We start from the raw sequence: 13804 nt of genomic DNA on the forward strand, positions 1-13804 counted from the left end.
ATGATTAAAACCAAATGACAGATGTCAGTTTCAGTAGGAATAGTGCTTAATGCATTTTAGATTTCAGCATGTACTAGCAAAACAATAGAGAAGCAATTCTACCTGTTTAAACACAGAATAATCAAGCATTCTATTGTTTTCTAGTACATTGCTATACTAAAATCAACTGTTTGCTTGAATTTCCCCACTTGCCAATGAGGGTTCATATTATTATACTCATTTCCTCTACTTGCCTAGCATGGAATATTTGAGGCGTGCAAAGAAACCAATGGTTTAGTGAATAGGACATGGGAATGAAAGACATAGGATCCTAAGTTTTGTTAATGATTCAGAGTATGACCTTATAAAAAAAAAAAAAAACAGATAAAACGTACCTTCCTTTGTAAAGCACTGCGATCTAGAGATAAAAAGCTGTCAGTGCAGATATTCTCCAGAACTTTCAAGAACCCATCTCTTGAAGGTGCTACCAGCACAATCTGAGAAAAAAAAAATCCTTAAACTCTCTTCCCAGTTGCAGCAGGCCTAGTCTGGCCTCTCTAGCTGTTGCTGAGGAAGAATTTCCTGGCCTTGGGGGATCTTAGAGGCTGAAAGAATTAACTGACGCAGTGAAATGACCTGAAGCTGCTCTGAGGAGCCACTAGAGTTTCACTACATCAGAGCGCCTGACTCAGGTTGAATCTAGAAGTGCTGTCTGTTTTTATAGCCCAAAATGACCTACTTCTTTGAGCCAGGATGTAGCAGGCACAAGATCTAGTGAAGTTCTTAGCCTTCTTTCAAGGGCTCCTCCCAAGAGTCTCTCCATGCCAGATACAGGCCAAGGAAGAAAACGGCAATAGTCCGAAGAAAGGATCCCTCAGAGCTGCGGAGGAAACATCTGCCCCAGAAAGCAAGGAGCAATATCAGTGATGATTACCAGACAGACTGTATGTAGATGGTGCTGGCAGGCAGAATGCCTGGGAGAAAAAGGGACAGGTATTAAAAACCTTGTCTATCTCCAAGACTTGATAAACACAAAGTCATTAGTTCTGAGTCTACTGAAGCAGCAGAGTTCCATTATATGGAAGGCATCATTAATATACATTTAGACAAATAAAATGAAACACTGACATATTCTAACATTCATAGGGCTCAATTTGACACATGATACCAAGGGTCTAGAGCGTCACAAAGTCACAGAAGTTCACATATCTTGACTCCATGGGCAATCAACCTATAAAAGAGAGATGAGGAAGCTGTATTTTGTACACACAAATGCAGGGTATATTGACCTGAACAGAGGAAAGCTTATGAATTAAGATCAGTTTCGCAAAATTGCTGTGTTGCAAGGTCATATTTACTCTTTCAAAACTCACTCTAGTTGCAGAAAAGTGCTACAGTTACATAATGGGTGCAAAGTGGCCAGCTGCTCTGAGGGAACTGGACTGGGATTATATAGAGAGAACAAACAAACAGCCCAATATAAAAAGTGAAAACTATGACTTCACGCAGACCAGCTAATATTTCAAGTAAACATTTAAAGCAGCCAAAGGGCTGAGAGAGAGAACATATTTCAATATCTAGAGCACAGCAAAAAAAGGAGGATGTGTCTTCCACTAGGGTATAGGAAAAGGATGCATTGAAGAAAAACAAGTTCTTTATTAATAATAACCTATTGTTTAATTCTACCATCACTCCTAACGTCTATACAAAGCTTTGACAAGCATTAAGGAGAATAAACTAAATGTACAGAAAAAGCCATATTGATATAAGCACCTTTGATCTTTATAACTACATTGACAGTAGGAAACTGCACTAATTTAACAGCATCTGATTCTAAACCAATACAATTAAATCAGTACCAAAACTGTCCCTACACCATCCTCCATAGAGGAAAAGAAAATTAAACTACATTATTGAACATTTCAAGATTCCATAATGTATCCGTGAAATCACCCTGGAAAACAGACTTTTAAGTGACCCTTTCCTACGCACATCTGGAGAAGACTTTATATAACCATATTATGAAGGTCCAAGATAAGACGTTCACTTCCCTCAACAAGGAAGAAGCTATCAAATTTGTTATTCAAAGAGTGTTCTTTTTTAAAGAATAACAGCAGAAACATGCATCTTCTTACCCAATAAAGCTGTGTATTTATTCACAATCTTTATCATTTTACCTTGAGTAGCTTTTTTTCCTTTAGCACTGCAGAACCAACCCAGGGAAGAGAGAACTTGCCTTCATTCTTATGCACTAACAAATTCATGCATTAAGTTTCAATCAATTGCACATGTGCAACCCAGGCAGAGTAGTGGAGTTGCATAGGTGTAATCAATGTCCTAATTTGGCCTGCAAAGACTTTATTACATGTGATAGTGGACAAGGAAAGAAATCCAGCAGAGCTTCCAGATTGAGTTTTCAAGGTTGGAAGTTAGAAAAAAGTATATTTTTTACTTTTAAACTTGACCAAACATTTTTTATGAAAATTGGCATCTGTTTGGAACACCTCTCCCCTTTGCTGGCTGCAGATCAGCTGCTGATCAGCTTTTTGGCAGAGGCCTGGAAGGGCTGGCCACCAAACAACTGATCAGTGGCAGGAGGGAGGGGGCCAGCCTCCAAACAGCTGATTGGGGTCTCCAGGGCTGCTGGTGAAGTACTTATCAAGGGTTGGATACAAGTTGATTCTGGCAGATGCAGCTTGGATGCAGATCCACATTTTTGTCTTCTACCTGTCTGTGTCCTGGCCTGGAAACATTTTCATTTAAAATAGCATTTTAGCAACACATAGCACATTAGCACCTTTGATCCCCTAGTGCTGTTAGTCTAGAAAACAATTAGCGCTATTATCACCTAATCAAATGCCATTTAACCAATGTTACAACAACCTCAAAGTGCAGACTTTATAAGGGGAGCTGTTTGTAAAATATACATATGTGTTTTTTAATAAAACATGCACCATAGAAATCCCAAAAGTTCTGAAGATTAAAGCTCTTGTGAGACGTGTTTTACTATTACATTCCTTGGTTTAAATACATGAATATGTAATATAGTACAATAGGACTACTGTTGTGCGTCAGCCTTGCTTGCTAATTGTGCTGTTTATATGTTCTCTAATTTCTTTTGAACTTTGATTTTCCAAAAGTTCCAGCTGCAGCTGAATCCTTCAGATAATTGCAAATCTACTGTAAGTGCCATGTAGAATTATACTAAGCAGACATTTTATACTGTGCAATCAGTCACCTTTCCTTTGAGTTAACAGAGAAGATACCCTCAGCACGAGCATGTGCTACCTACCTAAAGTGTTTCTTTATTACCAAGCTCATGCTGTTGTTATATTGGAAGCTGTTAATGGCTGCCTCCAGGGAGGTCTCTGATCCTTACACAATAACTGACCTGCTTAAAGCTGATGGATGTGCTACACAGCCTTCATTCAGGCTAAATGAAAGCAGCAATTAAATGCTCCTTTATCAAGTGATAACTTGAACAATAGAAGCCACTGCCCAAGTCCTTATGCCCAATGGGAAGGCCTAACCAATAACTTTCTCAGTGACAAAGATTTCTCTGGGATTGATTGCAAATATGGGGCTAGGTGACTGACTGGTTATAGCTGCGTATGTGTGAGAGGCAGAAAGCCTCTAGGCACCACTTCTACAATGCAACTTTTGAAAAGTTAACAGCTTTTTCGTTCAAAAACATCACATCACACTATCAGTGTTGTGACGCTCATGATTTATCATACGTCTCGCAATATTTGATTCATTTTTCTTAAAGCCCGTACTTCTGAAATCCTCTGGTTAAATGGGAATCTCTGCTTTTGTTTTGTAAAGAAGAGTTTCTAACTCTCATGATTGTGGAGAAAAGCTTGAAAACATGACCTATGTGGAACCTAAGGGCTCCAAAACTAAAAAAGCAAATAAAAAGACATCACTATGTTGTGTGTGTGTGTGTTTTTAAGAACTCAGCATGTTTGAGCCAATCTCATGATGTTTTGGGGGCCTGACTCATGATTTTTGAACATTTGGGTCAGGCAGCATAAAATATCTTAAATCATATTGAGACATGTAGTGAAAAAAAGACTTCAAAATGTATGTTCATGAGATACAGAACCAAATCTTTCCACAATCAGCAATATGATTCATAGTGCTTGGGAATATGAAGTCTTTCATGAAAAATACTAAATGTAGTTTAAGAACAAAAGCTTGGTTTAAAAGAAATGTCATATGTTGTTTCATACCAAGTCTTTATTAAACCCCATAATTTCAAAGCTGCAATATTGTGTTGTTCTGTTTTCCCTGGTGTTGTTCATATTTGCATATTTTTATGCATTCTGTGAAATTAATATAGCCTTTTGTGTCTTGTACTTAGGTAATAAAACTTGCCATTTTTACCTTTACAGATATGAGTAATATAGATCGAACACCCAGAGGGACTTTACAATGCAGACATAAGCTTTATTCTTTGTATGTTTAATTTTTTTCACGCTAACACATTAAATAAAGATTAATAAACCTTTACAGGCACAGCAGCCTTGCAAATGACAGAACTCATGCTGATGAAGCCATGCCCCACACCAATGACCTAAGTTTTGCAACATATAATGAAAATTCCACTTTCTTACTGCCTTTCAACTCAAACAATGCCCTGAAGCATTTCACATTTAGAAAAAGTTTTAAAACCCTTTAATACCTATTTAAAAACAGGTCCTAGAAGCTACATTTAAAAAAAAAATCACAGGTTCTTTATTTTAAATGTTTATTCATTTTAAGAATTGACCCAAACTTGACATTCCTCAAACATAATCTATTACCAGGGGAACCTCTGAAACAAATATTTGTGTAGTAGCAGCAAGGTTTATATCAGCACCGCCCAAATGCTTTTTGAAACCTCTTCAGCATTTCCAAAAGCCTTACTATGCAACTGGTCCTAAATTCCAGGCAGCTTTGCTCCTTTGAGAGGCTTGTGCATCACCTTGTCCTCAGAAGAGGGACAACAAACAACAAAAACGTGTGGCTTCTTTTGGATTTTTTTTGAGAGGCCTGGTTTGATGGAAAATGTTTTCAAATATGTGTCACTAAACACTGTACTCTGTATGTACTACACACTGCGAGCAAAGCCAATCCTAGCATAAGGCTGCTGAAGAGGGGAGACAGCAATCAATGACTTCTGCTCTTCTATGGAATCTAACCCTAAATATGTTCTCCCTCTGCCCTGCTGCAGCTTTTCTGTGGATATAAACTACATGGCTGTAAATGTAGCCTCAAGCAGTACGTTCAATCATGTAGCTTCCAGAGGGTCATTATAGGCACTGCCTCTTTGTCCGAAAGCTCCTACCTTCAAAGCCCCACAAGACTCAGTCATCTCTTCAACATCTACATGAAGCTACTGGTGGAGCTGGTGAGAAAACACAGCTGGACGTGCCAGCATTACATAGGTGGCGTGCCATTCTACAACGACTTTATATCTAATATAATGAGCATCATCTCCAAGCTGTATCAGTGTTTAGCCTAGCAGTGGGATGAAATGCAGTTGGCTAAAGTTATATGTAGGCAGGACTCAGCTGATGCTGATAGGAAGGCAGAAGTGTTTTAGAGAATGTACCGCCTTTGTAATATCCCCCTCTATCAAGGCATATGTCCTCAGACTGACAAGAAGACACACAGCTTTGAGGTCCTTTTGGAGCTCTCTTCGCCATTAGATTTCCAACTTGGGGATCTCTTAGAATTAGCATGAGCTACTGAGAAATTGTCTCTCCCACCATGACCTCTGGTGACATCTCTTTTCCACCAGAATATAGAAACTGTCAACCCATAGGGAGAGACTTGTGAGTGTAAGTGGTAGAACTTCTATAGGAGACAGGGACTACAGATCTCTCCCCATAAGAGAGAATAATGAGCACAGCTTTCAATGTTATATCTGGACCCAGCAGAGAAGAGGACAGACAGAGAGACAGAGGGATCAGACAGTAATACAAATATAGTTGTCTGCTGTGCTTGCTTTACTGGTCAGGCATCAAACGTGAAGCTAACATGAAAGTGAGGCTTTGCACTCTGGAGAGGGGAGTGCTCAAACAGGAGATCACATTACTCCAGCCTACTTTAAAAAACTTTCCAAACACATGTATGTTATTGTTTACATGGCTAACATGACATACTATATAACCTAACTAAAAGTTGAGGGTGGATTACCACGGACTCTTAAATTGCAAGGGATTATTCTTCCCTGGAATAGCCACTCACTAACTCAGGGTATGTCTACACTGACAGCGGACTGTGGGCGGCAAAGTTGCCGCCGTCAGATTGACCTATCTGGATCAACTGAGCGGTCAGTGAAGACTTGCTCAATCTATCCAGAAGTCGATGCAGTAAAATCACCCCCCTCAAGTGGCATAGCGCTGCATCGACGGGAACATGCCGCCAGCCAATGACGAGGGACAGGTGGGACTCCCTCTTGCCATCTACCCCGGAGAATCAGAGGAAGACCCCTGGCTCCAGGTAGCCAAGTTCAGGGTGGGAAGAAGTAGCCCAGGGGCAGCCAACTACAGTTTGGCTGAGCTTGTGGTCACACCAGCGTCAGCATGTTATGGCTGGAGCCCCGCTGACCCAGTGGCAGAACCCCTTTGCCACTGATAGGGCCCTGGGCTGGGACGCAGAGGAGTCGGGTGGGTCTGCATCTCCCTCCCCCCTTCCCTAGCCACCCCAGGAATGCTTGGCTCCTCTGAACCTGCTGCCACAGAGGATAGCAAGCATTGTGCTTGCAGACTCCTTACCAGCCCTGCCTCGCTTGAGAGCCGGGGGGCTAAAGACTCTTGCCAGCTCCACCCTGCCTGGGGGCCAGGAACTAAAGACTCTTGGAACCTGCTAACTTTCCCCTTGGAGCAAGGTGCTGTGGCTTTCCTCGGAGCCTAGATCTGAGGAAGGGCCGCGTCGCCCCTGCTGGCAGACTCACCAACTTACAATGTCCAATAGTTTTGGTAGCTGTAGAACTCATTATGGAAACTTCTGGCCATTTTGAATGGGCATTGACTGTGATCAAAAACATATAAACTTTCTAAGGGACCAGCAAAGTCCATGTGAATACATGTCCAAGGAATCTGAGGCCATGTCCAAAAGTGTAACTGAGCTGGGACAGGATCATGCTGAATTTATTGACACGTAGTACAGCACCTCATCATCCTCTCAATGTCTTTGTAAATCCCCGACTACCAGACATGACTCCGGGCTATGGTCTTCATCCATACCATGCCAAAATGGCTTTGTGAAGAGATTCCAAAACCTGAGATTGAAGTGGTTTTGGAATGAGCACTCACATTCCCCATAAGATGCAACCATGATTGACAGATAATTCACATTGATATGCCATGGAAACTGGGAATTCTTTGGATCCAATACCATAACTTGTAGTACCATTTCTTTCACAAGAGAAAGCATATCATCCTTAGCAGTTCATTTGTTGATATCTGCGCTACTGATGTGTAACTTATCCATCAAATTGAGATAAAATAATTCATCTGAACTTTCTTTGGGTTGATGGCAGCTTGGGCTGGCAGGAATGGCAAGCATTGCCGTATTGCGTCCCTTTATAGATTTGAATAGTACAGGAATGAGCTGAAAGTAGCAATGCCCATCATTGCATCTGAGCAGTAATTAGTGATGGAATTCCATGTTTTGGTCCAAAAAATGGAAAGTAATGAGCAACGATCTGTGAATGAAATAAAATGTCTACCACACAGATAAGTATGGAACTTATGAATTCTAAAGATAATGCAGAGCTTCTTGTTCTCTATGCACATAGTTCTTCTGAGGCATAGTGAATGTCTGTGAAGGGAAGGCAATTGTTGTCTCCATGCCACCAGGGAAAATGTGGGAAAAAACTGCACCCACTACATATGGTGAAGCATCTCATGTCAATTGCAATGGTAGCAAATCATTGAAGTCCTTAAGAACTTCAGCTGATGTCAACAGTTTCTTTGCTCCTTAAATGCATGCTCACATTCTTTAGTCCATTTCCTTATTTATTTTGTTTATAACTCTTCATGTAAAGGTGACTTGGATTTACTCAATGCATACCTACAAATGCAGATTGTGAGATATCTGAGACATGCTGGATCAATCAACATGCAAAATGGCTTATTTTGTTACAACAGGTCACCTTTTAAAATCACATTGGCACCTATCCTGTTCCACAAAGACATTGATGAGATTTAGAAGGGGCTGAATGGAGTTCAGTGCTATTTGGATGACATTCTTGTTACAGAAAAGGATCATCTTCAAAATTTGGATGCTGTTTTGCAGCATTTGGAAGACCATGGACAGAGTACATCAAGACAAATATGAGTTTTTGAAACCTTCACCAGAGAATGTGTCACAGTTATATCCGTTCATAGGACTGCTTTACTACTATGATAAATTTCTGCCTAATTTGGCAACAGTATACATTGTCACCATTAAGAGTAGCAGAGAGTAGCAGTAAGTAACAAAAAGTAGCACTAAGAGTAGTTTCAATATGAGGCATTGGATACCAGTCTGCACATAAAACTATATTCAGCATCACTTTGAAATCCCCACTATTTCAGACTAGGTTATCCTTTCTTGATCACTGATATGATGGGGGTAGCCCACTCACTGTGTGAAACCAATGACAGGACTCCAATGTTCACTAAACAGTCCAAATCAGCTTCTACTAGAGGCTTCAGAGTATAAGGCACAACTTTCGACTTGCAATATTATTGCTGGCTATCAAACTCAACAGTGAGCTTCACTGACACATTGCTCCTCTGTCCAAACTTTTTCAAAAACTTTGGAGTGTCTGTCCAGTATTTCTTGAAGATTTTGAGGTGCTTTCATGGTCACCTTGATCTCAGTCCAATTCAGTGAGCTTCTCAAGCCAAGATCTGCCAAATAATGGTAGACACTTTCCTTGAATCACATACAGAGGTAAAACAAGTGACTGTCCTTCTAGCTGAACTTTTATCTGGAGCTCCCTTTTGGGACCAACTTTTCACTGGTATATGTCTTCAAAACCATGGAAGTTTCCACCAGAGACAATTGTGACAATGTCTGATGATAGGTAGATGCAGAAATCAGTGAGATGGCAGCTCCAGTATCAAGCTCCATTCTTGTAGTAACTCCTTCAATCAAGGGTGGAACCCAGATGCCATCTATGACTCTAGCTTCTGTGTAGTGCTAGGTCAGTGTCACTAGAGCCCTGGTTTTTTTTCCACATTATGAATTTCCAACTTCTGTCCTTCCTAGGTTCAGTCTTCATAAGCATCTTCTTGGATGGACAGTTACTCAGTGTTGCTGGTTGTTGAATTGTCTGACAAGTGAGGGTCATGTGTCTTTTCTCCTGATACTGTCTGCAGATGAACTGGTGTGCCCAGCAATCCTTCTCAGTGAGCATAGTCTGTGCACAACAGTCACGCAGAAATTCCTTACGTTCCCATGGTCCTCTGTCTCTTTGATTCAGGAGGTGAACTTCTCGGTTCACACTGAATTCCTGAGAATCCTCCTCTGCTATCTCCATTGCAACAGCCACTTCAACAGCCTTCTTGAATGTAAGCACTGAAATAGTCAGTAATTTCTTTTGGAGTTGATCATTGCATAATCCAGAAACTAACTCATCATGCAGACTATCACTTAATGTTTGTCCAAAACTGGCAATGCTCTGACAACTTCCTTAGAGTAGCAAGGAACTGTGCAAGCAACTCTCCACCTCCCTGATGTTGATGGAACTGATATTGTTCTGCTATCTCTGATGGGGTAGGAGAAAAATGATTCTGTATTGCTGCAGTAACTGCGGCATACGTGGCAGTTCCAGGCACAGCTGGAGACAACAGGTCACACAGTAGCCTTGTGCCTTTGGACCCATCACTGTTAGCAAGGCTGAAGTTTTGTCCATCTGGAATGGTGTTGCAGGTTACAAACTGCTCAACACACTTGAGGTACACCACCCATGATTTACAGTTGTCATCGAATTCACCAACACTGCCCACAACAGTTACCATTTCTCTGCCCTCCCATTGGACTTCACACCGCCTGGACATGGAAACCCTTTTTTGTTATTGTGTTCATTCTGCCTCCTCTGTCCGTATGCCAACACTGCAGAATTCTTCCTTTGGCTGTACTTGGGCTCCTTCTGCTGGCTATCGACCTTTTTTACTCCTGAGGGAATTCTGCTTCAAAAAGATAAAAAATCTGCACACAATATTTTAAAATTCTGCAAATTCCCCAACCGTCAGGACACAGACTCAACGGTGAGGCAGCACCCACCCCTGATACAACAAAAGGGCTGGGCCTGCCCCCAGAGGGATGATGGGGAGGGCAGCAGCGTGATCTCCCACCTCCATGCAGCCAGTGGCTTTTGCTCCCCACCACTATGCTGGAGCTTCCACATTTATTTCTTAACAAATAAAATTTGCAGAATTTTGCAGAATTTTTTTTTTGGCACAGAATTTTTAATTTTTTGGCACAGAATTCCTTCTGGAATAGCAACTCACCAGGGTTAGTGGCCCCCTGCCAGTGCACCAGGTACAGGCAGGCAGGCTCAACTGGCAGAATCCAAGTGTAGAGAGGCTTAGTGTGGGGGGGATCCAGATGTTGGGTGAGAGGGCTCTGTGTGGGGCAATCTGGGTGCGAGCGGCTCAGTGGAGAGCTGCAAGAGGGAGGGGATCTGATGTACAGGAGCTCGTTGGGGGACTCCCGAGTGCAGGGGCAATGGACTCTGCAGGGGGGTCCAGGTGAAGGTGGTTGGGGCTCAGTGGGGTGAGCATCCAAGTGCAGAGGGCTCGTGGGGTAGTTCAGGTACAGATGGGGTGGGGCTCATCAGAATGGAGGTTCCAATGGGGGGGCTCAGTGAGGGAATGGGGTCTGGATTCAGAAGGGTAGGACTTAGCGGGGAGGAGGGATCTGGATGCAGGAGAGTTGGGCAACCAGGAGAGCGGTTGCCCACACAGTGACCCCTCCCCCCACAGCTGAGGAGCAATGGGGGCAGGAAGCAGGGAGTTGGGGGTGCAGAGCAAGGGAACTTTCTGGGAGTAGGTCTGATCTGGTCCCAGCCGTGCAGCAGAAGTGCACTCCTCCCCCAGTCCCAGCTCAGCCCAGCTGGGGCTAGCAGCTGAGCCTGGCACAGCGTAGGTGCTACCAGCTGGGGAGAGACTGGGATGGTCTGAGTGCAGGGAGGGGCTGGATGCAGGGGGTGAGGCTCAGGGGGGTGAGGGTTGAGGTACGGAGGGCTCAGTGGGGGGGGGGGGGTTCTGGGTATGGGAGTCCAGATGCACAGGGGCACCAACCTTGGCCAGGGTGTTCCCAGCCCCACCCTCACCCCCACACTGATTTATCTCCGCTGGCTGCTCCAAGCACCCAAAACAACGTGCCCACATTGCTGGAGAGAAGCATGTGACTGCTCTTGTGGCTTCCCTATCAGAAAGTCATTTTTCTGCAGGGAAGCAAAGAAATCTGTACAGGACATGAATTCTGCACAGGACATGTGTGCAGAATTCCCCCAGGAATACTAAGTGCAGCTTAATTTTTTTTTCATATTAAAATAGGATATCATCCCTTACCCAGGATCTGCTGCAGGGACCTATCTGTTCCCTGTAGGATTCCACCCCTCAGGCCACTTGCCCGAGAACCAGCCCCAGAACTTCCTACCAGAGCCTTCTGGCAGCTCTCTGCCCCACGGAAGCCACTTGCTGGTTTTTATAATTGCCTGATCTCTAACTGATCAGGCTCAGTTGGAAGGTAGCTGATCTACTACAGGTGAGGCTGAGCTAAATTCCCCTCAGAGGGTCAGCTACCCCATGACACTTGTTCCAGAGGAGCCCAGCTGAAAGCTACAGGTCCCTGTTATGTCTGTGGAGGAGGAAAGGAAGTAATGACAATCCTGTTATGATTAATTTCCTCCACCTGCAGGTCAAAAGCTGATGTTTTAATTACTAAGCAAATATGGGTATCAAGACAATCTCCCTTCAGTTTAATAAAGTGTTAAAGTGGCAAAATGTTGAAGTAAATGTGTGTATGGCATATTATCCTGAAATAGTTTATCTTTTAAATGATCTGTTATCTCACCAGGTAGCACCTGTGACAACGGTCACTGGCAGAGATTGCATCAGTAGAGAAATAATCAACTTTCCACATTGGTGGCACTGTGGGGGATGCATCCTCCTTAATTCAGTGAAATATAAGGCACACCAGCGGTGTAGAAGGTAGGAAGGAATAGAATCAGAAAGGAGAGAGACACATAATAAGCCATGAAAAGGAGCCTGGAAGAGACAAAAAGAAGCCAACTCTTCGCCCCCTGCCCGCAACAACATGGAAAAGGAAATGCCATAGGCAAGGGGTGTAATAAAAAATAGAAGGAGACAAACAGGAGGGTACCGATATGTCATAGCAGAACAGGCCACACAAAAACAAAAATAAGGTCAAAGGGAGATTAAAATAAAGGCTTCTGGCAGCAAACCAAGAAGCATTAGCTAGGACAAAAGAAATATGAAAATATATCAAATGGGGAGGTGGTGTTGGTGTTCATTTTAATTATTACTGTAATGGCTAAAAAGGCAAATCTGTTCATGCCTGGATAAATCAGTGCATGCCTGACTCCACTGATTTGTGTAGCTTGATGATATAATGCCAAACTCGAAAAATATCAGGACCTCATTCTTATTTCCATGGTCTGATGTTCAAAAACAATAAGCATCAGAGATAAAATATCAGCTGTAAGAGCAACAAATAACTTCATGTTTTTCAGAGATTTGATATTATGTCCATTACAGTTATACATATTGGTTTTATATTGTGTCTATACAAATATAAAGTCTATGTGTGTGTATCTATTCCCCAGTTTTATAGCAAACAGGTAAAGTTTACCAGACAAAATCAGGAATGACACCACTGAAATCAGTAAAGTTACTGTGAATTTACAATGTTTCAGTAAAATCAGAAAGCTTCATGCAATAAAGATTTACCCTAAAAATGTTACGTGGCAGGGCTCACTCATGTTCAGAGCACCCCTTAGCATCGGCACAGGATGTTGCCGCTATCTTCAGCCCCAACACCTGCTGCTGGCCACCTGTCTCTGCCTCTGGCTTCAGTGTCTCAACTCTCCAGCCAAGTCACCTAAGTTCAGACCCATTCCAAGGTAACATAAACAATATAACCAAAACTGAAGTTGGGCTACTGAAGCCTTTTCCTCTGTTTACAAACTGTTTTGCAGGGCTTCCCATGCAGGAGCCTATGCTGCCCTTGTCATGCATTGCCCCCATTGTCTCCGTGCACTAGGGTGACTAGATAGCAAATGTGAAAAATCAGGACAGGGGGTGGAGGGTAATAGGCGCCTATAGAAGAAAAAAACCAAATATCAGGACTGTCCCTATAAAAATCAAGACATCTGGTCACCATACCGTGCACCCTAACTCTTACCCAGAGAGACCTACCTCCTCTGCCATCTCTCCCCTCAACTGAGCGACTTCAGTCAACGTATTATGGCTTAGTTCCGCCCGCTCTGGAATGAGGAACCAATTAGCAACTCGCCTCACCAGGTGCACAGCATGATTAATTGGGTGCAGGTGATGGGGGTTAAGGCCCATCACAGGCTATCAACAGGATCACACTACAGAATGTGCACAGGCATTTTCCCTTTCCATAAAATATTTACACCTACTGTAGGTGACATTTCAATTGTCTTTTGATGCATGATGTTTGCTCATGAATCTGCCCCACAATGCTGTCTTCCATACATTAGGTCAGGCTAGCTGATGTTCACAGCTTTCTGTAGAAGCCTCATTCTGGTCAAGTTTATACTAGTATGCTTCCACTGAAGTTCCTCTAGCTA

The 13804-nt window shown here is 42.8% G+C and overlaps 1 protein-coding gene across 6 annotated transcripts in view; it reads right to left on the reverse strand.

Moving 5' to 3' along the window:
- Positions 1-13804, reverse strand: part of FHIT (fragile histidine triad diadenosine triphosphatase) — a 939636-nt gene that overhangs the window by 730856 nt on the left and 194976 nt on the right. The window contains exons 1-2 of one of the 6 annotated variants that reach the window (XM_067541484.1): positions 719-950; positions 375-476 (exon numbers count right to left, since the gene is read on the reverse strand). The exons of 3 other annotated variants lie outside the window; for them this stretch is intronic. The gene's annotated coding sequence lies outside the window, so the exon portion shown is untranslated. Of the gene's footprint in view, positions 1-374; positions 477-718; positions 951-2156; positions 2241-13804 lie in introns of those variants that run through there. 2 more of the 6 variants (XM_067541423.1, XM_067541453.1) reach the window with 2 other exon arrangements.

The sequence above is a fragment of the Emydura macquarii genome, unplaced genomic scaffold (assembly GCF_026122565.2).
Source record: "Emydura macquarii macquarii isolate MOO-44397 ecotype Brisbane River unplaced genomic scaffold, CSIRO-AGI_Emac_v2 contig_71, whole genome shotgun sequence".
Classification (NCBI taxonomy): Eukaryota; Metazoa; Chordata; order Testudines; family Chelidae; genus Emydura; species Emydura macquarii.